General features: G+C 37.1%; 1 protein-coding gene across 4 annotated transcripts in view; it reads right to left on the bottom strand.

Moving 5' to 3' along the window:
* LOC149826758 (protein translocase subunit) overlaps positions 1-22,310 on the bottom strand; it is a 108,621-nt gene that overhangs the window by 28,246 nt on the left and 58,065 nt on the right. For 2 of the 4 annotated variants that reach the window (XM_090018965.1, XM_090018968.1), the window contains exons 1-2: positions 10,735-11,069; positions 9,866-9,972 (exon numbers count right to left, since the gene is read on the bottom strand). The exons of 1 other annotated variant lie outside the window; for it this stretch is intronic. The gene's annotated coding sequence lies outside the window, so the exon portion shown is untranslated. Of the gene's footprint in view, positions 1-9,865; positions 9,973-10,084; positions 10,223-10,734; positions 11,070-22,310 lie in introns of those variants that run through there. One more of the 4 variants, XM_090018966.1, reaches the window with a different exon arrangement.

Below are 22,310 nucleotides of genomic sequence, written 5' to 3'. Positions count from 1 at the left end.
TGTTCAGCCGTCTCTCTCTCTCTCTCTCTCTCTCTCTCTCTCTCTCTCTCTCTCTCTCTCTCTCTCTCTCTCTCTCTCTCTCTCTCTCTCTCTCTCTCTCTCTCTCTCTCTCTCTCAGGTTCGGTTCATCTTCTACAATCGATAAACACAATCACAAAGGAATCAAAGAATGGTTGAAAAATATGATTCATCATGTCTATAAACGCGGTTGAAGCATTTATGAGTCCAAATGGCATCACTACGAACTCCTAATGCCCATAATGAGTATGAAACGCAATCTTGGATATATCCTCTGCCTTAATTTGATACCCAGATCTCAAATCGATCTTTGACAAAACCTAAGCAAAAACACAAGCAACACATATATCATAACAAAAATCACACAAGCAAGTAACATCTCCTTTGCTCACATACTTTTGAGCTTTCAAAGATGAAATAACACGATGTCCTAAAGAAGGTCTAAACACACGACAATCAATCTCGAACAATTAAGTCGTGATAAGGCCACTATGCCTTCACGACAACAGATAATGGCATAGTGCTCGTAGAGCCAATCCATGCCAAGGATAACATTGAATATCGTCATGTCAAGCACAACCAGGCAAATTTTTGCCCACCCAACTCAACAGACAAATTAGGTATATAATAAGCACAAATACAGTTATCACCTACATGATTACTCACATCTAGCACATGTTTCAAAGATTCTACAGGTAAATGTAACTGACTAGCAAAACGAGCAGAAATAAAGCATTATGTAGCTCCACTATCAAACAATACTAGAGCGGCTCGACCCGCAACAAGAACAGTGACTTGGGTTAAATCACTATCTTGCCCATGTCATTTGGACAAGCAAGCAACCACACACGAAACTAATGTAAATCCTAACATATTTCTAGGTTTTTCAACAAACATCAAACCATGTTTTCACAATTCATAACCACATATCACATATGTGCATATCAATAATATTTACATAACAGATATCATACCTGCAAAGGCGATCTTGCTCGTGACTTGAGGTCACTCTTACCCATGCTCTGATACTAACTATAATGCCCCTCAAAAATCCAACATTTTTAAAACTTTCTCAAACTCGAAATTTTGAGAAAAATTTAAAGCTTTTTATTTATTATAAAAGTACACATGAGTCTCTAAAGTAATATCCCACAAGTTCGTCTATGGCCACATTTCAACCGTTCTAAATACTAGACGGCCTACCTGAGAGCAAGCGCGAGTGTATATTAGCCTCCTAGTATCAGATCTAGTACATAATCATCCATAAACGTATCTCGATGGGGTTTATTACTCTAAGGATGCTCGCATGTGAAAAAAGATACAAAAATGCAGAAGACGAAACTTATCTAATAAGACAATTGAGGAATTACGTAAGAATTCAAAATTTTCAAATCACAAGAATAATCATTGCATAAATGAAAAGGCAAAATTTAACATTCTTCTCGTTCCAAAATATTATAATTCTTAAAGTTTAAAGATTCAAACATGAAAATTAAATCTTGACAAGTTTATAACTCTCCCAAAATGTCTGGATCCTCTAGAGACCATACCAGAGTTACCGAAAACGCACATGCATTAGGGGAAGCGCGCTTCCCCGAGACGCGCTTCGGAAGCGCGAAACATGGTGCTTCCGAAATGTATGGGGAAGCGTACATAAAAAAGAAGAAATGCGTCCCCCTTTAAAGGGAAACATGCACCCCTTTAAAGGGAGATATGTCCCCCTCTCATGGGGTACGCGTTTCCCTTTAAAGGAGGATGCATTTACGAAATGTCTTTTTTACCCTTTTTAAAAACAAAATTAACACATGAAAAACAAGAAACTAAAAGAAAATATTTTTCCGAATAAGGGCAAAACGGATATTTTAAAAAAAAACGTGAAAACTTAATAACGAAGGCTTAGGGTTTTGTTTTTCACCTGACTCCTCTCTCTCTCTCTCTCTCTCTCTCTCTCTCTCTCTCTCTCTCTCTCTCTCTCTCTCTCCCTCTCTCATTTTCGGCCACCAGCGACCTCCGACGACCGACGAACTCCGACGACTAGCGACCTCCGACGATCGGCGACCTCCTCCTTTGTTGACATCCGACGACCGAAGACCTCCTCGAGCGACGTTGGCAATGTCTCTGTTCAGGTATGTTCTCCTCTCTCGACCACTGACGTCCAGCGACCTCTCTCTTTCGATTCGCTCTCCTCTCTCATCCACTATTCTTGGTTGTTTAGACGATAAAAAATATTATTTTGGATGAGTCTGAGACTCTGCATTTCTGAAATCCATTGACGTCCGACGACCAACTTTTCTTGGTTGTTCCGGATCTGGGTGAAACACGGTAATTTTTTTTTCTTTAAACCAATTCTGATGTCCTCCTCCTCTTTTTTCTTAAGTCTGTCTGAATGTCGCCCATTCAGATTTTTGCAATCTGTCAAAAAGTGGAATCAGCGAGGGCAGTTACCATAGGGTGAGTGGCTTTAGACTCGAATAGGGGCTATCGCCCCCTTGTATAGGAATAGTTGTGGGTACACCCCCTGGGATACGGGCGAAACACTGACTGTCTTTGTTGATTCGGGTATCAGTTTTCTGATTTGGGTTTAGATGAACATAAAAAGATCTAATTTCTTTTAAGGACTTTTGCTGAGATTTTAATTCTGTTTAAATTAGATATGTTGGTTTAAATGTTGATCTGCTTGTTTCTTGTATTAGGTTCACTAATGATCAAAGATTGTTTCTATTTGAAATAAATTGATTGGCGTTATAGATTTTTAATATGCATCCTTCTAATATGGGTTCACAGTTTCACACTGATTGTAGTTAAATCGATTGATCGATGCTTGTGTTCCGGTGTTTATTACTGACAAGTTTTCAAGAATCATATATATAACTTTATGGGTTTTATACACAAATTTTGCTATATGCATTGAGTCTTGGACTCTTGGCTGATTCATGTACTGATTCATTAAATTTGATTTGATGGGCATTAAACCAAAATTTATGATAAGAATAAATAGAACATAGTCTGCGGTTCTTTTTAGATTGGATTTATTAGGCTTCTACCTATTTATGATTTCCTGGTTTAAATTAAATCTGTGGTGTTTCAACTGCCATGTTTGTTTGAGATTTAGTTTAATTAAACTTGAATTTTAAGGCTTGATGCTTTCTTCTGTATTCATTACGGGTGTTAATGCTATTAGAAAAAGGAAATCTGATTGGTTTCACAATTCTGAAATTTAGATTGTGACTACGAAGCTGTGTGTGATACATATTGTCTGGATTATTTTAAGAAATGAGCATGATTAGTTTATGTGCGCTGACACTGAAGTTGTTTAGTAAACCCCACGGTATTTTACGGGAATTCAATTGCAAGGGACGTTCATGGTTCACTTTGGGTCTCTTATTTTTCCCTTTTGTTTTGGCATTCCACTCTCCATCTTTTGTTGTTAATAATAGTTTTTTTAAAGTGTTCTAAAATGATTCATATACTTTTATGATACATGTATATTTGCTTGTTCTTTGCTTCATTAATGACCATCACAAGTTATGATCACGATAATTATGATGATGATGATGATTCTTTGTACAAATTGGAGCATGAATCGTCTAGTAGTATTAGGAAGGACAATGCAAGAAAGGGCAAGAGGTCTTCTGATTGTCCATATCAGTTTGAGGACAGAAATGAAAATTGTTTTGATGAGAAAGATGAAGAAGAATATGACTTAGATGACTACTATTCTGATGATGAACCACCTAGCATGCATAAAACAACAGTGCTATGGCGCCATGTATTGAAACAAAAGAAGAGTGGGCAAAGAAAGCAAGGTGGAACCCAGATTTTTATGTGCAGGCATTGCAAAAATATTTATCATGGGTCATATACTCGAGTTTTTGCACATCTCATGGGATCTCCAAAGTGACAAAGTGTTGGGATTGCCTTTTGCCCTGTAGTTGCAAAAAATGCAGAATTGGCAAGAAAAATTAAGAGGCAAGTTCGCCGAGTGGAGGTTTCATCAAGTACATTTGAGTTGAGGAGATCAAGAATTGATAAACTGAAGACGCCTATTAGTATGACTACATCATCTAATGGAAGCCGAAAAGCAGTTGATATTCGTGATACCTTTAAAAAGGTAGAAAAAGATGATATAGATCACAAAATTATCAGATTTTTGTGTGCAAATGGCATACCTTTCAATGTGCTTCGATCACCATATTGGGAAGAGATGATATCTGCAATTAGTAAAGTGCCCGGAAATAAATTTTCATCATATGAAAAAGCGCGAACAACGTTGGTTGACAGTGAGAAAGAGTGTGTTCACAGAGAGTTAAATGAATTTCGAGAAAAGTTTGAGGAGTTTAGAGTTTTCATTGTCTCCGACGGTTGGACAAATATCAAGAACAAACACTTGATAAATATACTTGCATCAAACTGTTTTGGCTCGATGTTCTTATATGCAAGCGATTTTTCTAATGTACAATAGTGAGTTGCAAACATTGCCGAGTTTTTTAAGACAGGATTTAAAATTGTAGGGCCTTTTAATGTAGTGCAAGTGATTACAGACAATGCAGCAAATTGCAAGTTAGCAGCTGAAGAATTAAAACAAACGTATAAGTATATTTTTTGGTCACATTGTGTTGTGCACACACTTAATTTGATATTTAAGGATTTGGCACATGAGTTTCATTGGTTGGGAGAAACATATTTGCAGAGTAAAGAAATTGTGAAGTATATCACAAATCATTCAAAAGCACTAGCAATCTTTAGAAGCAATGAAAAATTAGAGCTAATAAAGATTGCAAAAACAAGGTTTGGTTCACATTATACTACTTTGAAGCGCTTGCTTGATGTGAGGGAGAGCTTGAGGCTCACAGTAATTTCAGATAGATGGAGCGAGTGAAAGCAATCATACACGGATGAAACTATGAAAAAAAGGGCTCTTACTATTCTGTACGTTTAGCATTATTGATTACAAAACCCATATATAAGATGATTAAATTTTGTGATCAAGAAGGCCCTATAATTGGTGAAGTGTATGAAGGCATGCACAACATGTTGGGGAAAATCAAAGACAATCTAAAAGGACAACCAGATTTATATGAAAAGATTCATAAGATTGTCTCAAATAGATGGGATAGAATGAATGGGCCTATATTACAAGTCGGAGTATCTCAAGATCCCAGCAGCAGGAGGGGTCAAAACGAGTTTCTCCTAGTAAAAATTTTATTCTAGCTATTTAATAAAGTTTAAAGTTTAATGATTTAATTATTTTTTATTTTATTTGCATTTTCTTGTTATAATTATTAAACATTTTTTTTGCAGAAAAGGATAATGATATCTTAGACGGTGCAATGCTCGAGCTTGAAGTCATATCTGCTGAAAATGAAGAGCTATCTACACTTTACAGGTCACAACTTGTGGCTTTTGCATCAAGAAGTGAAAGATTTAGCCAAAATGCATCAAGAATAGATGCAGTGAATCCTACAATGTCAATGCTTAATTGGTGGCGTTTTTATGGTGGTGATACACCTGAGTTGAGAGCATTAGCCATTAAAGTTTTATCTCAACCTATTAGCACATCTTCTACAGAAAGAGTGTGGAGCACCTATAGTTATATTCACAATGTTAAAAGAAATAGGCTCAATGAAGATCGTGTTGATACCTTGGTGTACATTCATTTCAATCTTCGATTGATTGACATGTATAATTAAACTGTGTTGTACTTTTGTTTTAGTATTTTTTTTCTCTTTTTCTATCATTGATTGTTTAGTAGCATTCATATTTTATATTCTTGTGATAAAAGGTGCAACAATCGCTACAAAGGACCTAGTCGAAAATGGGATATCAATCCAGAACTTCCTATTGTAGAAGAAAATACGTTGAGATTAGAAGACATGTGATGGAGAGATTTGTATGATATTGCACAACAATCAAGCATTATTTCCAAATCCAAACCCAAAGACGCACGGCCAAGAGCTCCATTACCTCCAATAATCATACGTACAAATGAAGTTGAAGATGATACAAATCAATCCAGCAGAGCTAGTAGAACTGCAGATATACAAGAGCAACCATCAGTTCCTCAAGGTTGGATTGATCGTTTCTTTAGCAGGAGACCTAGGCAAGGTATGTTGATCTTGTGTTTTTTATTTTTACTTTTTTCTTTATATATATTTTTTATATTTTAAATTAAGGTTTTTGCACATTTTTATTTTTTAACATATTCATTATAGGAAATGAAGGAAGGAGCAAAAGGCATGGTCATGGAGGACAAGAAGCACGTGATGATGCAAAAAGTTCTCGATCTATTGTTGACTTGAAGGGGAAGAGAAAGATGACAGATTAATGAACTCTTGAATTTTTAATTATTCTTTTAATGTAGTTGGAATAGTCCAACTTAGAAACTTTTATGTTACTTTTTTTGTCATGATGTAATATTTTGTTGGTTTGATATGTACTTTTATTTTGAACCTTGCATGATGAAGTGAAGTAGTGGATTATGTTAATTTTAAGTTTATAGTTTAGAACTTTATAGCTTATAATTTACAGTTTAGAACTCTATAGCTTAAAATTTTAATCATATCTCTATGTAATCTTTGAGTTTATTGATTTCTCATTTTTTATGTTGAAGAGATCACAAGATTTATAACAATCAAGTCATTTAATTCTTTCATTGAAAAAGGTATGTTTTTTAATCAAATTTATTAGTTTTCTTAATACATTATTTAGTGCATGCATGCATTTGTTAAATGGTTGCAACAAAAATGTGAATTATGATCTTCTCTTGATGTATTATTTTTTAAATGTTTGAAAGTTGCAAATGATACATTTGTTAAATAATTGCAATTTATATTATTTATTGTGTTAGATACATGTTTTATTTTGTCAATGATGACATAAATCTTATTTTTTGATAAAATAAAAATATATAATTACATTTTCGCTTTCCTTTTTATTCTTATTCGCCTCTTTTTCGCTTCTTATTTGAATCCTATGTCGCTTCCTTCTTCGCTTCTTAGGTCGCTTTCAGTTCGCTTCCTAAGTCACTTTCGAGACGCTTCCGGTTTCGCTCCTAAGTCGTCTCGCGCTTTCCACTTCCTAAAATTTTAGAAGTGTCTCGCTTCTCGCTTCCACTTTTTGTATCGCTTCTCGCTTCCTCGACTGGCAACTTTGGACCGTACTAGGTAAGAGTGGAGCCTTCAGTCACGCAGCAACCCGTGTTTCGCTTCAATCCTCCACGAGGTTATCTATAAATATTATAAGGCATTAACCACATGCCCGTAGGAAACCAAAACTAAACTTGAAGAATGCAATTCAAGTTCAAAAGATGCAATCAAGTGAAATTCCCATCATTTTAGAAATGAGAGTCAAGAGAATCCACATCACAACAACATGATATTCAATCACATATACCATCATCTATGTCACATGGGTGCGGGTGCAGGTGCGGGTGCAGGTGCAGGTGCGGGTGCGGGTGCGGGTGCGGGTGCGGGCGCGGGTGCGGGTGCGGGTGCGGGCGCGGGTGCGGGGATTCGGCACTTCCAAAAAACCCGGGTGTGGGGGTGCGGCAGGGGCAAAAATGTAAAATATATATATATATAAAGGGGGTCGTTGTTTCCCCCCAGGTTTTTCTGCTGACAGCTGCTGTCAGCAGACTTTTTTTTTTTAAAAAAATCGTTGTTTCCCCCTAGGTTTTTCTGCTGTCAGCAGCTGACAGACAGCTGCTGTCAGCAAATTTTTTAAAAAAAAAAATCGCAGCCCATTTCATAGGGCAAATTTAAAAAAAAAATCAAAAAAAAGGACCTAAATGATCCTGGGTGCGGTCAACGCACCCAGGATCGGGTTGACCGCACCCGCGTCGAGTCGTGTCGACGCGGGTGCAGCACCCTGCTAGCCGAATCCCTGTGACATAAACCATCATTCATTTCATAGCATTCATAATTACATCATTTGTATGCATGGAACTCCAAATCATATTCATTTTCATTCATGGCATTTAATTTTACAACCATTCACATCCATGACAAACATTTGCATAAATGTATAAAAGTGAGAAATCTCTCATGCAACACGATCATTCACTTCATTTATGTTCAAAAAAAACATGCTCATGTCCAAGTTATGACTAAGGCATGCATTATTTCAATTATAAATTCACATGTCTTTTCTCAAAACATTTATGCACTTTGCATTCAAATATAATAATGGAACAGGTCTTATCTCCACCCTTCCTGTGTGCATCGCACACACAAGTTCCTCACGTGCATCAACCAAGCCCTTAGCTTGTAACAATAGGTCAAATCACATGACCAATCATAAACATATATTTTTCATTCACATATAACAAATTTGTAAACAATAATCATGCAATTAGAAATCTCTACATGTTCACAATATATGATTATGCATATAAAAACAGTTATCTTAAAAATCTTATTAATTGTTTCTCTTGCTTATTCAAACTCGTCTGGTACAATAGAGGATATAGGCATCTAAAAACAACCATAAGAGTATTTATTATTCTATATATTTTTTATTGCACTCTTATGGTTTAACTGGTTCTTTCCTGAGCGATTCAACCCTGCAATACAACGGTTGGGAGAACGAACCCATGGTCCCAGGTCTTGGTCTACGTCAAACCAAAATCGCCGGCGAAAATTCAGGCATGCGTCCCTAACTCTGCAGAGTTGTGGTCCTATCACCTAGGACTCATTGGTAGACCTGTCCCCTAACCTCCGTGGGACGGGGACAAGAGGCTCCTTCAGTCCTCGAAAACACATGTTCCACGAGGCTTGTACCGCCCTTCCCTCTCCCGGGAGAACAAGAGATCGGGACGGACCCAACCATCTTAGAGAGTCTGGCTTTACCAACGCCTCAATTGGACCCATAGTCCGGGGGTTGTCTTTATTATTAAGTCATAGGTCAAAGCCAAGCATTATAATCTCACAAGATAACCCTCGCATGCCCTCATGCATGAATATCAAAATCTATGACACTTATATAATTCAAACTTATATGTTCTCATGCATGATATCAAAGTCTATACTACTTGCATAATTCAAACTTGCATGGTGTCATGCATCATATCAAAGTCTATGCCACTTGCATAATTCAAACTTATATGCTCTCATGCATGATTCAATAAGTGCACAACGAGTAGGATATGCAGTAAAATGCATGCATATTTACAAGCATGATACATTCATTTTAGGCATGCTTTCATGATACAATTTTAATATGCATAACATACTTAATTTGAACATAATTTCATGTAAGCATTTAATACAATCATGTCAAACAGATCAATTCATTCAACCATTCATTTCACAAGGCAATGTCGAACATGTACCTGCAACAAACACACACCAATATTCCACTAACTAAAATCATAACAAACATGATCTCCAAACTACAAAAATAAGACCACTTCTATTCTCATATATTCAAATCATGATCAGCATGATTTCTGGATTCCAACAAAACAGTCTCAAATATCCACAATTAAGTGAATGTAAGTATGTGAGCAGGAGAATGTCGCAGTCAAGAAAGTAATTAACCTGTGATGCACTTGCACCACTACTTACCACGGATATTTACCCGATTTACATGCTTTAGCATTTGAATTTTTTCTTCTCTTTGCATGGCATTTCTAGCAACATGTGATGCTTAGCATTAAGCATCGTGCAATTTGCTCAACTACGCACCTGTAATGCACGTTTATATTGACAATACAATACAATTCTAAACATTTTCTAGCAATGTGACTGTGTTACGAATTCACTATACGTACAAACTAGTACAAACTAACCTTTAGATTTCTATCATACAACATAAATTACATTCTAAAATTTTAGTTTAGAAATCTTACCTTTGTTATCCGACGAAGAGTAAAGCGGAACTCGAAAGCTTGAAAGTCCAGCGCAACTGCCACATGAATTATCTAATCGCCCCTCTCGCAATGAGAGAGGGCTACAGCTGCACACACAATGACAAACTTATCTCAATCCGCTCAAGCATATGAGCGACCAGAAATCAAAATGCAAAACAGTAACCCTATTGGCGAAAAATCTAAAAGTAAAGCACTGACAAGTCCAAACAAGATTGGACAGCCGTGTGGAGTAACTTCACAGGATGCACGCTATCCAAAACATCGCTCCTCGCGATGGCACAAAAACATAGGCAATCTGTTTTTTAAGGGGATTTTGTATTCCTTTGGGAATACGACCTGAGACAGGAAAACCAAAACAAAACTGTCGTTAAAAACAAGAGATGTTTCTGCTGTCTCGCATCGGCAGCCCTGCACAATTCCCAATGTCGGGAATGGTATGCGCAGGCTATGCCGTGAAGACAGCAAGACTCGGCAAATACAAATTTACTTTAACGCATACAAGCAATTCGGTCCATTATCAGCATGAAAAGAAAATGATCCCAATCGGTTGGGCTCGGGTTTCTAAGCAAACACGCATTCGGGATTTGCGAAACCCTGATTAGGGTCGTGCGGCAAGAAACAGAAAAGAAAATCTAAATGACATTCTACGAGACAGTGAAACCCCCCCCCCATGGCTGGGGGCCGTTTTTCCGGCAAAGACAGAGGTCCGGCCACCTACAGTGGCTCGGGTTCTGCCCAAATCAGGGAAATCGAACCCCAGAAAACGAAAAAACAATGATAAATGGGCGTGTATTGCTGAACAGAGGGGAGAAAAGAACGAAAAAATTCAGACAAGTGCAGCGGCTCACCAGGGTTCACCGGCGTCGGCGGTGAAGCAACAGCAGAGGCTATTCGCTTGTTGCACAGGGAGGGCGAGGTCAGGCGGTCCTGCGGCTTCAAATGTCGGAGTCGAAGGGTCATGCAACGGTAGCCAAACGCAGTGGCCGGCAGCAACGGGGGTCACAGTGGTGGCGGCCTCCGGTCGGCGCTCGGACGAAGGGGAAACTCAGGAGAAAAAGGGAAGAGGGGGAAAGAAGAAGGGAATGAGGAAGAGGGAACGTCGGCGAGGTGGGGGTCGGCGACGGCACCCGGCTCCGGCCGGTCTCCGAACGAGGAAGGAAGGAGGAGGAGGATGGCTCGGGAGGCTGCGTGAAGGAGAAGAAGATGAAATGGGAAGAAAATGATTTGGGTTAGGTTGTACGGGGGTGAAACGTCGGGTCCAGATTAGACCCGATTTGGGTCCTATTCGGGCCCGACCCGAGGAACTTAAATAAAATAAAAAATAAAAATAAAAACGAAAAAACTTTTGTAAAATAAAACTAAAGAGTTTCTATAATGAAATGGGTAAAATAAAAATTAAATAACACTATAATTAAACTATTTGGTGGCTAATAACCTTATTTTAGACAAAAAAAATGGTTTTAAAGATAATACTTTATTTAATTAAAATATTTTTTGAGATTAATTTTATGACTAAACTACCCTTTTTGAGAATTCATCCTAAAAATCTTAAAAATGTCTCTTGATAAATTCGAACACTTCAAAAACACCTAAATGAGCATATGCTCTTTAAAACGATCAATTTTCATGACAATTTTATATTTTTAATGATATTTTATGTACAAAAAATGTTGAAACGATCATTTTATCTTTCTTTGTCAAAAAGATAAAATTATGCGTATAAAATACACAAAATTAACAATAAAAGATAAAAAATATATTTTTAACTTGAAATAAAGCCATTCCTTTATTTATTTAATTTCTAAACAAATTTCAGGTTTTACAGGTACTTAAGCATGTTTTGGAGAAAAGCAATGAATTAGAAGGTCATAGTCCTCTTGAACTTTTATACACCGATAGCCAAAAGAATCAATGCATACAAAAACAAGTCAAAAGAAACTAAAATAAATAAAAAAATTCAAAACAAAACAAAATATTTTATCAAACAACTAGCATCAATCTTCAACCCAGAAAGACAAAAACATGAAAAGGGCAATGAAGGGATAAGTAAAAACTTAATATTGTTGCTCTAAAGTAGGGGTGGCAATCGGGTCGGGTTGGCGGGTCAGCATACCGCAACCCGAACCCAACCCGTTTATTAAACGGGTCGGCTTTGGCAAACACGAACCTGACCCGTTTATTAAACGGATAACCCGACACGACCCGCCAACCCGCTTAATAAACGGGTTGGGTCGGGTAAACGGGTTGGCGGGTCGGGTTGGTGGGTTGGCGGACGGGTTGGCAGGTTGACCCGCCCGCCTAACCCGTTTATTAAACAGGTTGGCAGGTCGGCTTACCCCTAACACGAACCCGACCAGTTTAATAAACGGGTTAGGCAGGTCGACCCGTTTATTAAACGGGTTCATTTTTGCCAAACCCAAACCTGCCTAAGTGGCAGGTTGGCGGGTCGTGTCAAGTTTTGCCACCCCTACTCTAAAGCCAACAAAGACTAAAAAAACAATAATCTGAACTGGGGTATGTTGACTATATCCTATATTATTTAATTATATAATTCTAATATTTATGCAGTATGTAACTATATAATATGGATATTACACAATTATATTTACATATATTGGTCGAGATCTTTGCTTTGCTTTATAAAAGGTCACTTAGTGCCTTTGTGGTGCAGGAAAATCATGGCATTTTATAACCAAGTCCTTTAAATGCAAAAAAAAATTAATCTTTTCTAATTTGGCATTTGTTGAGTATGGTCTTCCAATTCAAATACCTTTGAGCATTTTTATCATCATTTAATAAAAAAAATGCAAGGAAGAGATACAATTTAGGCCATATTTTAAAAATATCATGTTTAAAATAGAAGGATTTGAAAGTTTATTTATTTTGATTTTCTAGTGAGAAATTAAAATATTGTCAATATCAATAAATATGGTCATAATGCATGACCACTTAGATAATTAAAAACTTAATGATTGTAAATAGTTTCAATGGTCGACAACATACTCAAACAGTAGAAAAATTGTTTGCGGTAAAAGGTTTAATGATCTTGAGCATTGTCACAAATTTTTTAAGAGACCATGTGATTAGGAATAACTATAAAACAAAAATTGTGAAGAGCTATAGTAACAGAGTCATTGTTGTATGGATGAGAAAGATCTTGCAGACTATGGTTGATTGCCCGTGGAGGATCCACTGTAAAAAAATGTGTGAAGTGCCAATTTTTCTAACGAAGAGGTATGGAAAGGAGCAAACATGCATTGGAGTAGTGGACAACCTCGTAGTGGAAAAAATACCTTCAAAATAGATTTCACATGTTATTTACGGACGCTTGCATGATAACTCGAATATGACTTTAAAAAAATCATGAATAACATAAGTCACGAAGAAAGCATTTAGGTTAGTTACAAACAAGCATGGGATGGACAGGAGTGTACCAGGGAGGCGATATATTGTAACACCCCAAATTTTACCAAGTTTTTTTTATAAAATGTCATTTTTCTAGTACACCATGAAAGATTGTTCTTATTTTAAAATTTCTTTTCAAATCCAAGTTCCAAACTAGGATAAAAAATTCACAACACAATTACATACTTTTGCAAAACATAAAGATCATTTCATTTCACAAAATATAACTTATTCAAAATATTTATCCACATTTATAAAATATACAAAGTTCTTAAAAATCACAAAAGTAGTTCCAGGTCCACGTCCACTAATGTTGATGAGCCGCTCACGTGTCCTATGTTGTCGCATTTGCCTACTATTGAGTACCTAAAAAATAGTAATAATTATGGGGTGAGACAAACCATTGTCTCAGTGTAAACCAACTCCACAAACAAATATCACAAGGTAGTAGCACAAGATCAAGTTCGTTCAAAAAGGGTCACTATGCTTAAAAATCTTTTTCTCAAGCACGGAAAGTTGATCCACTACTCATCAAAAGTTGACCATTGAGAGAATTATCATTCAAGAAAGAACTCAAGAGGAGTCGACTTTTTCAACTCAAGGGTCGACCCCCAGCTAACAAGGATGAGTCGACTCAGATACATCTGAGGATAGACTCTAAAAAAACTCACATAATATTTAAAACTAAAAGAGGAGTAGACTCTTTCAACCTAGGAGTTGACTCATATCTCAACAAAACCATCCATCATAAACGACTAAGGAGTCGACTCTAATATATCTGAGCGTCGACTCTCGAAGTATGACAAAATATACAACAAAAGAGGAGTCAACTCTGCATTCCCAATAGTTGATTCTCAATACAAAACGAAACACCAATATAAGCCTAGAGGAGTTGACTCGCCCAACTCAAGGTTCGACCCTCTGGTGTGCTATGCACTAAATACACAAACTCATTCCATGTCTACCTACATGCATGAATATTTTATCAAATACTTTTATTTAATTAATGTTACATTACACACCATGCACCACACTCATTTATTGATTTAATCATGCATATTCAAAGGGGCATCACTCTCCTTGCCACTTGGGCATCACTGGGTCATTCAATGGATGTTTATTCTCATATGATTACTGTCATACTTGCACGAGAATCCAAAACCCTTCATCAAGGCATTCCTTTCCCTGAGACCTAGAGTTCAAGCCCTTATCCCTCTCCCTATAGTCAACGTCGTGTACACTACGAAGCATACTGTAGCAGCTCTACCTCCGCTTCTAGTATCGGAATCCAGTGCTCCCTAAGCCTCATGGTAGAGAATGAATCTCTTAGATCCACGTGACGGAAGCTTACTTAAATATCCTAAAAATTCTTCCACAAGGTTGGTGCGGGCTTGTTCACATCTAACAAGTTAGCTCAAGCCGCAAGAAAACCTGACGAGCATAAACAAGCATTCATTGTATTTTATTATTAAATATTAATTCATTATGCATCATACAATACCCTCTTGGTATTTTAGGTCAACACTCAAACATGTTATTGTAATAAGAAACCTCTAGGGCCGTCAACCTAGAATTCCAATTATACGTATGCATACCCCTTTCTTCTCATTGGTATTACCATAATTGTAGTACTCATAACTAGAAATAGCGAGACTTCACATCACAATGCAATACAAAACATACAATAAGAAATATGCATTTAAGCACAAAATGGATCCCTCTTTGACCAATTGAGATCAATTAATGCTCTATTGCATAAATATTGTTCAAAATCAAAAAATATTGGTATCATCAATTCATACACAACTGTTTCGGGCTGGTTCCTTTAAATTTCAAGGTCAACAGCCCGTACCCGAACTCAAAACATCACAAACCACCCTTGGGTAACTCATGAGTCGACTCTTAATGATCAGGAGTATTCAAGAGTTGACACTTAATGTTCAAGAGTCAACTCTTTATATTCAGAAGTCAATTCTTTTAAAACAAGGGTCGGCTCCTTTATAACAGGTGTCGACTCTTTTAAAACATGGTCAAGTCTCTTATAACATGTATCAACTCTCTATCTCAAAAAATGCCCAACAGAGTTATGAAAATAAGGTGTTGACCCTTTATGTGTAGGTGTCGACCCTCGGAGACAGAGCAACAAGCATATCTATGAAGGAGTCAACTCCTAACCAGCAGGAGTCGATCCTAAACATAGCCAAATAAAAAATGCTTTATCCAAAATAAAAAATTTCAATAGAAATTCATGGATCCTCATTCTAAAATATGAAACAAACAATTCTAACATGCATTTTTACAATAAAACTAGATCAAAATTACATTTAACCTCATAGCCAGGAAAACACAAACATGCATACTTTTGAAAACATCTTTTCCTAAGCGTACAACTATCATGGGTATATGAAAGTTCAAACTTAAAATAATGTTGAACAACTTCATAGCATGCAATGAGTTTTTTAGCAAAAAACATATGATTTACACGTTAAACACTTTCTAAACATGCTAAAATGTTACCTAACGATCATGATTTTCAGACCAACTTCATCAGCATGCTTACATGCCCCTAGAATTCATGTAGTAGGAAGATCACACCATACTCCTCACACGTAAGAAAACAAACACCAAGAAATGGCAAACCCCAAAATAGAGACCCAAATTCGTTCCTACAGGTAGCATCCACTTCTCCTCAACCAAAACTTGATAGTTGTGAGAGAGAGTGGTTGAAATAAGAGGGAAATGATGTGTGGTTCCATGAAGGAGATGAGCAAGAGAGTGGGGAATGGGATAGTGAAAAGAAAGGGAAATTAGAGATATAAATAGGGAGAGAGATGAATATATATATAAGCTTAGGTTTAATAAAACCTCCTTAATACACTAATCTCAACTTTCTTAACAGATGTCAATATAATTAAGTCGGTGGGGGCTAAGTTGTTCATTTTAATGACAGTTTTCCTATTAAAATTACCAAAATGCCCTTCATGCATTTTCTATACCCATTTTGCCCCTCTCTACCAATCTATTAACCATTATGCCATTACCCAATAAAACCTAAATCTTTTAATCAAATTCCTAAAGAAATCTTAACAAAATAATCCTCCTCCTTTTTAAAAATTTCTAATTATGTCCTTTGTATATAAAAGTATGATTCTGCCCATAGATCATATCAAATTTGATTTGAACCAAATTTTGACGATTTCAAGGTCCAAATCTCACTAAATCTAAAATACGACAATATAATTTATGAATTATGCATAAAATTTACTTTAATGTATTATAATATAAAAAATGTCAGGTTACAAAAAGTTAGGATGTTATATATATATGGTTCATTCGAAGAGTCCTTCAGGATGCAATGGCCTGTGCACGTGCACAACCTTAGAGGTCGCACGAAAGTGCACGTCCGGTCTTTAGTAACTTAGTTGAATTTGCTTAAATGGCTAAAGTTTCAACCACTTGAGCAAAACCCAAAAGATAAAATGCTTACCCAACTTCGCACTTCGACATGGTTAAACAGGGAGCTTCAAAGCACAAACCACATCAAGACCAACCCGATGTTGTAAACCTCCTTTGTTGAAGGGGGGACGAAGAAAGCCCTTAGACCATCTACTGGCTCCTTGGCTCGTCGGGTGTGCACCTACTCCACGTGCGTCGGTGGTCAGCCTTCGCCAATGGCCCAAGCAGACCCAAACACATGCAACGTCTAGGTGAGTCGAACGGTTAGTGAGAAGGATCTCACGCCTTGTGCTAGACATAACCAACAAAGCAAAAGAAATGAAGAGTCATACAAACCCAAAGAAGCCAACAAGCCAAATTTTTATTTCATCAAAAAGCTCTCTAAAACGCAAAAGGGCCATGACTTTTATAGCCTTAAAAGAAAGCAAATACAAAATAAAGGAAATTGCCCACAATGGAAGTACAAAGAGAATGGGCGCAAGAAATGGGCACCCATAACTGTTTTCGAGCGTGTGTTGCGCACGTGTCGTGGCAACCGTTTGTGTGTGCACATTGCATGACGCGACAATTCTTTATAAAAGCGTGGCGCACATGCATGGAAACTGTTGGCATGCGTGTAGCGCAAGTTAGGTGATAATCGTACACTCGTGCATTGCGTAGGGCACATTGTGCCTAGAACAGTGTTGCAACAACTACTTATGTCGTAGAGGCACGTGCGATGACCGTACAACAACTATTGTTGATCATGCATAATTTTTATGCATAAATTCATACATTTCCATGCATGATCATGTGCACTAATCACATAAAAATGCTTGTTTGCAGAGAGTTTTATCGTTTTTCATCAAATTAGAATTTGAGCCATGTTGGAGCAATTAGGGAAGAATAATTAAGCTTTTAGAAAATACTTTTTAAAAGAGAAGCCTTTTGAAAATATTGAAAATGTATTGGACTTCTTTTGAAATAATTTCTCAAAACCTAATTGCACATTATAAATAGTAGCTTTATGAGAGAGAGAGACATTTTTTCCCTCTTGGATCCTGCCCCCCCCCCCTCCTTTTGCCACTCTCTTCCCTCTTCTTCCATATCGGTTCCTTCTTCTTCTCTTCTTCCTCTCTTCTTCTTTTCTCTTTTTCTTACCCCTACCTTCGTTGATCTTTCTCTCTTTTTCATCTGGAGGTGTTTGTGATAAGTGGAAAAGTTGTTTCCTCTTCTCAACCCGTCTGTTGGAGGCGAGCTGCTTGGTGAGTCTTCTTCTCCCCCATCTTCGTAATTTAGATTCATTGGGTTTCATTGCATACATAAAAATCTGCATTGTCATGACATATAGTGTATTAGATATTATTTTTTCAGTTTACGTGTAGCATACATATTCATATAGATATAGTTAGTTTAAAAATATTTCTAGACCCCAACACAACGTTTTCACTCTATGTAGAGATTTTCTTGAATAGACAACGTCAAACACGACAGTTGCGTGTTGGACGCTGTCAAAGAACCAGCATGAAATTATTTTGTGTTGCTAACGTTTGATGTAGTTAACATTAACTTTTGCTATAGTTTAGTTTATTAATTGATTTTATATAGGTTAGTTTATTTCATAAAGGTTAGTCTAACATGAGTTAACATTTTTCCTAGACTAACGTCAGTTAATGTTTTTCATAGACTAGTTTAGCTAATATAATAAATTTTTTTGTAACATAGAATCAACTAGTTATTTTATTAGTCGTGACTTGTTTGCATTAGTTATTATTTGTTTTAGTAGTTCGGTGTATTAGCCATGATTTGAGTCATTAGTTATATGTGTTAGTTTTGCTATTTCCATAGTTGTAATTTATTTTTTAGTCATTGTTTTGTTTGGTTATTTCACCGGTCTGGATTAGGTAGTTTAAATTAGGTAGTATATGTTGCTTAGCTATCGTGGTTAAGCATGTGTTCCTTTTTAGGTTATTCTAAGTAGTTTATATTGGCATTCTTACTTTAAGTGATTAATAGTCCTTTTCCAAGTACGTCTTTAGCATGCTATTTCAGTTAGGTCATCTTAATTATCTATACATTATTAATTTATTTTATGCATTTCGTTGATTTTTTTGCACTAGTTTTTCTTTGTTTGATTTTAGTTTAGTATTCATAATTAGTTATATTAGTTAGTTTCTTGTGGACCACTTAGTTTGTTAAGTAGTTTTGCTATTATGTCTTTTAGTGTAGTTAGTTTGTGTAGTTTAGATCTTCCTTTCTTACTGAAATTTTAGTTCATTAACTATTATATTTTGTTTAGTTATATTAGTTGTTGCTACTGTTTGTTTTTTATTATTGCAGAGAAGCGATCGGATGTGTGAGAGCCCACTTTTGAGGGCCTTTTGAGCCCTCGAAAGTACCCTTTGAGGTTTTGAAAAGAGCCCCTCATAAAGGGCCTCAAAGAGCCCTTAATCAAACATATACAAAAGTGAACAAAGAAGCAAAAAAGAGACCCAAAAACTCGAAGCACTGAAGACTTTTCTCTTCTTTCTAGATTATGTTTTATTTTATTTCATTTAATTGGGTTTGTAATAAGGTTGTTATTTTATTATTTAAAGTCCTTCGCTGAGGGTTGCACTCTCTTCTTATTTACTCAATTAATTGATTTTGCTTTTTGGCAATAAAAAATAGTTAATTGTGTGCTTGACTACAAAATATTTCATGTTCCCTAAGATCGACTCGGACTCCACCACTCGTGCGAGCCGGTTTTTATATTTTTGGTGTCTGACTTTCACTTGATTTTATTTAAAAATATTATTTTAAGAAGCATTTTCCAAAACTCACACCAACTTTTTGGTGTCGTTGTTGAGGAATGATGATAGAAAATCGAGTATTTAATTTATTGCCACAGTTTGTTCACGTTTGTTAGTTTCCCTTTTGTTACTATTTAGGACTATTTAGTTAATTTTATGTTGATTATTTGGGTTTGTTTAGTTTCTTTTCAGCATTTAGGTTTAGAACCACGTGTTTGCACACCCTAGACACCAACTTACCTTTTTTGCATGACCCACCTACTAAGCTACCCTTAGGAAGTTATTGTGCGCGATTGGTACCATGCTCATAGCTTACTTTTCACAAAATATCTGTTGGGTGCAAGTGTGTCATGTTTGTTTATTTTCTGCTTTATAGTTTTATTTTTCTATGTACCTGCTTTATGGTTTGTTGTGGTTTGGAGACATTGTAGGTTAGGTAGGTAGAAAGCCTTACTTAGGATAGTTGCTGCACCGGTCTACCTTCAGGTGCATGCAAGGGCAACGCTCGCTTGACCCCGAGCTTGCTGAGATAGTTGAGGACCCCGGGTCCCTTATTGGGAGAGCTCGTTGATCCGGCCCCATGGCTGAAGATCAGCAATTTACCTGCCCTCTGAGGGAGTACTTCATTCCCAATATTTACACTCTCGCCTCCTATATCATGAGACCTGATGTAGGAGCCAATCATTTTGAGATCAAGGCTAGTGTCATTTAAATGTTACCATCATTTTAAACCTTAACAACGAAGACCCCTACAGTTATCTCAATGATCAATGAGTTCCTTGAGATCTATTTTATAGTGTGGATCAATAATTTCGGAAATGACACGTTGAGGTTGACATTGTTTCCTTTCTCCCTCAAGGACAAAGTCAAGCATTGGCTGAAGGTTGTAGATATAGTTTAAATTACCATCTGGGAACATATGCAAAGAGAGTTCCTCAAGAAATATTTTTTGATTGGTAAGACAAACCAATATCGAAAAGCTATCACCAACTTTTCACAAGTTGAGGGAGAAATGTTTCATGAGATGTGAGAGAGAATAAAAGATCTTATCCGGAAGTGTCCCCACCACCCGGTGCCCCGTTGGCAACTAGTGCAATATTTTTATGACGGGTTGACTAAGAAGAACCGTCAAATGGTTGATGCTGCTTGTGGGGGTACTTTCATGCTGAAGAGTGAGGATGAGGCGTGGGCCCTGTTTGAGACACTAAGTGAGAATTCGATGCACCATGATTCTGCCTCACGATCTAAGAGTATTACATCTGCTCCTGTTGGAGCCAAGAAGGCTGATATCTTCGAATTAGAGACAACCCTTGAGTTGCATAACAAGGTTGACATGCTGACCTAGAAATTGGATCATCTATTGTGAAATCCCTCCCCAACCATGTAGGTGTGTGCATTGTGTGCTATAGCCCAGCACACCATGTCTTTGACTGTCCCGTGGTGCCGCAATACCCTGAGTTTGTCCAAGAGTAAACACAGATGGCGCAAGGGTTCTCCAAGCTCGCACCCAACCCATTTTCCAACACCTATAACCCGAGTTGACGTAACTATCTTAATTTCTCATAGAGAAATCCACAAGTCCACCCCCCTATCCCTTCCCAAAACCAACCCAGGCAAGGTGGTTATGTGCTTGGTTTTAAAAAATCGAGCTACCCCCCAACCCTACCTTCCTATAGTCAGCCTCTAACCCATGAGCCTGCTTCTAGCCAATCTTTTGAGGACAAGATGATGCAAGCCTTCTCGGATCTCAAGGCGAACTTAAGTTTCCACATGCACTCCATTGCAAAACTTGAGAAACAAATAGGATAACTCGGTGAGGCGCTTAGCAGGCGAAGAGAGGGGGCGTTACCTAGTGTGAACACCCCAAATTTTCCAAAGTTTTATAAAAATGACCTTTTTGCCCTTGGTTCCATTTTCTGAGAAAACCAAAGCTAAATTTCAATCATTCTTCATATTTTTTGAATTGAATTCCATATTGATACATTCAAAGTCAATTCCGGACCCGAACCTAGTGTTTCAAATCCAAATCTAAGCCTCGTTGTCCGATTTCCAAAATAAAATTACAAAAATACCAAAAAATGGTTCTGAATGGCTCAGGCAGTTCATCCGGCGCTCTGTTGGATCCCCAACTCTGTATTTCTCAATTCGAGGCTTTAAACCTCAAATATTTTCTCAAAATCTGGATATGAACCTATTTTCTGAAGAAATTTTCTCAAAATAGCTTTTAATTCTCAGAAAAATTCCCTTTTATAAATATCTTTGCAAAAACACAAAAATTAGTTTTAAATCTTTGTCTTCTCGTAAATTTTTTAGGACTTTATTCTAAAAAATGCAAAAAAATGGAAAACAACACAAAAAATAAAAAAAAAATCGAAAAAACTATGTGAAAAACAAAGGGTTTTTAAGATTTTTAAAATTAGTTTTGCTAAAAACCTCGTTTTGGAAAACCATTTTATAAAAATTTCTTTTTAAAGGGGACCTCCTTTTTGAAAAAGGGAAAACTTGCAACGGTCGCAGGCTCGCTTCTCCTCTCCGCCTTCAATTTCCAACAGCCCTCTTCACCCTCCGCCCTCGATCTTCAACCATTTTTTTCCCTCTCTCGAATCATCCAGGCTCCCTTTAAAAAGAGCCATCCCAGCTGCTTGAGGGGATCGAGTTTTCTCCTTTTGATCCCTGACCGACCTCCATTATCCATTGATTCCCCTTCGGAGGCATCCTTCTTCATGCATCTGGTCTTTTGCCAAACCCAGACCACTTTCACCATCGAGTTTTCCCCTAATTCGCTTCTCCTC

Source organism: Nuphar pumila, chromosome 10 (genome assembly GCF_984573655.1).
Source record: "Nuphar pumila chromosome 10, dmNupPumi1.hap1.1, whole genome shotgun sequence".
NCBI lineage: Eukaryota > Viridiplantae > Streptophyta > Magnoliopsida > Nymphaeales > Nymphaeaceae > Nuphar > Nuphar pumila.
The sequence above is the reverse complement of the archived record's forward strand: the minus strand, read 5'-3'. Positions and strand labels throughout refer to the sequence as shown.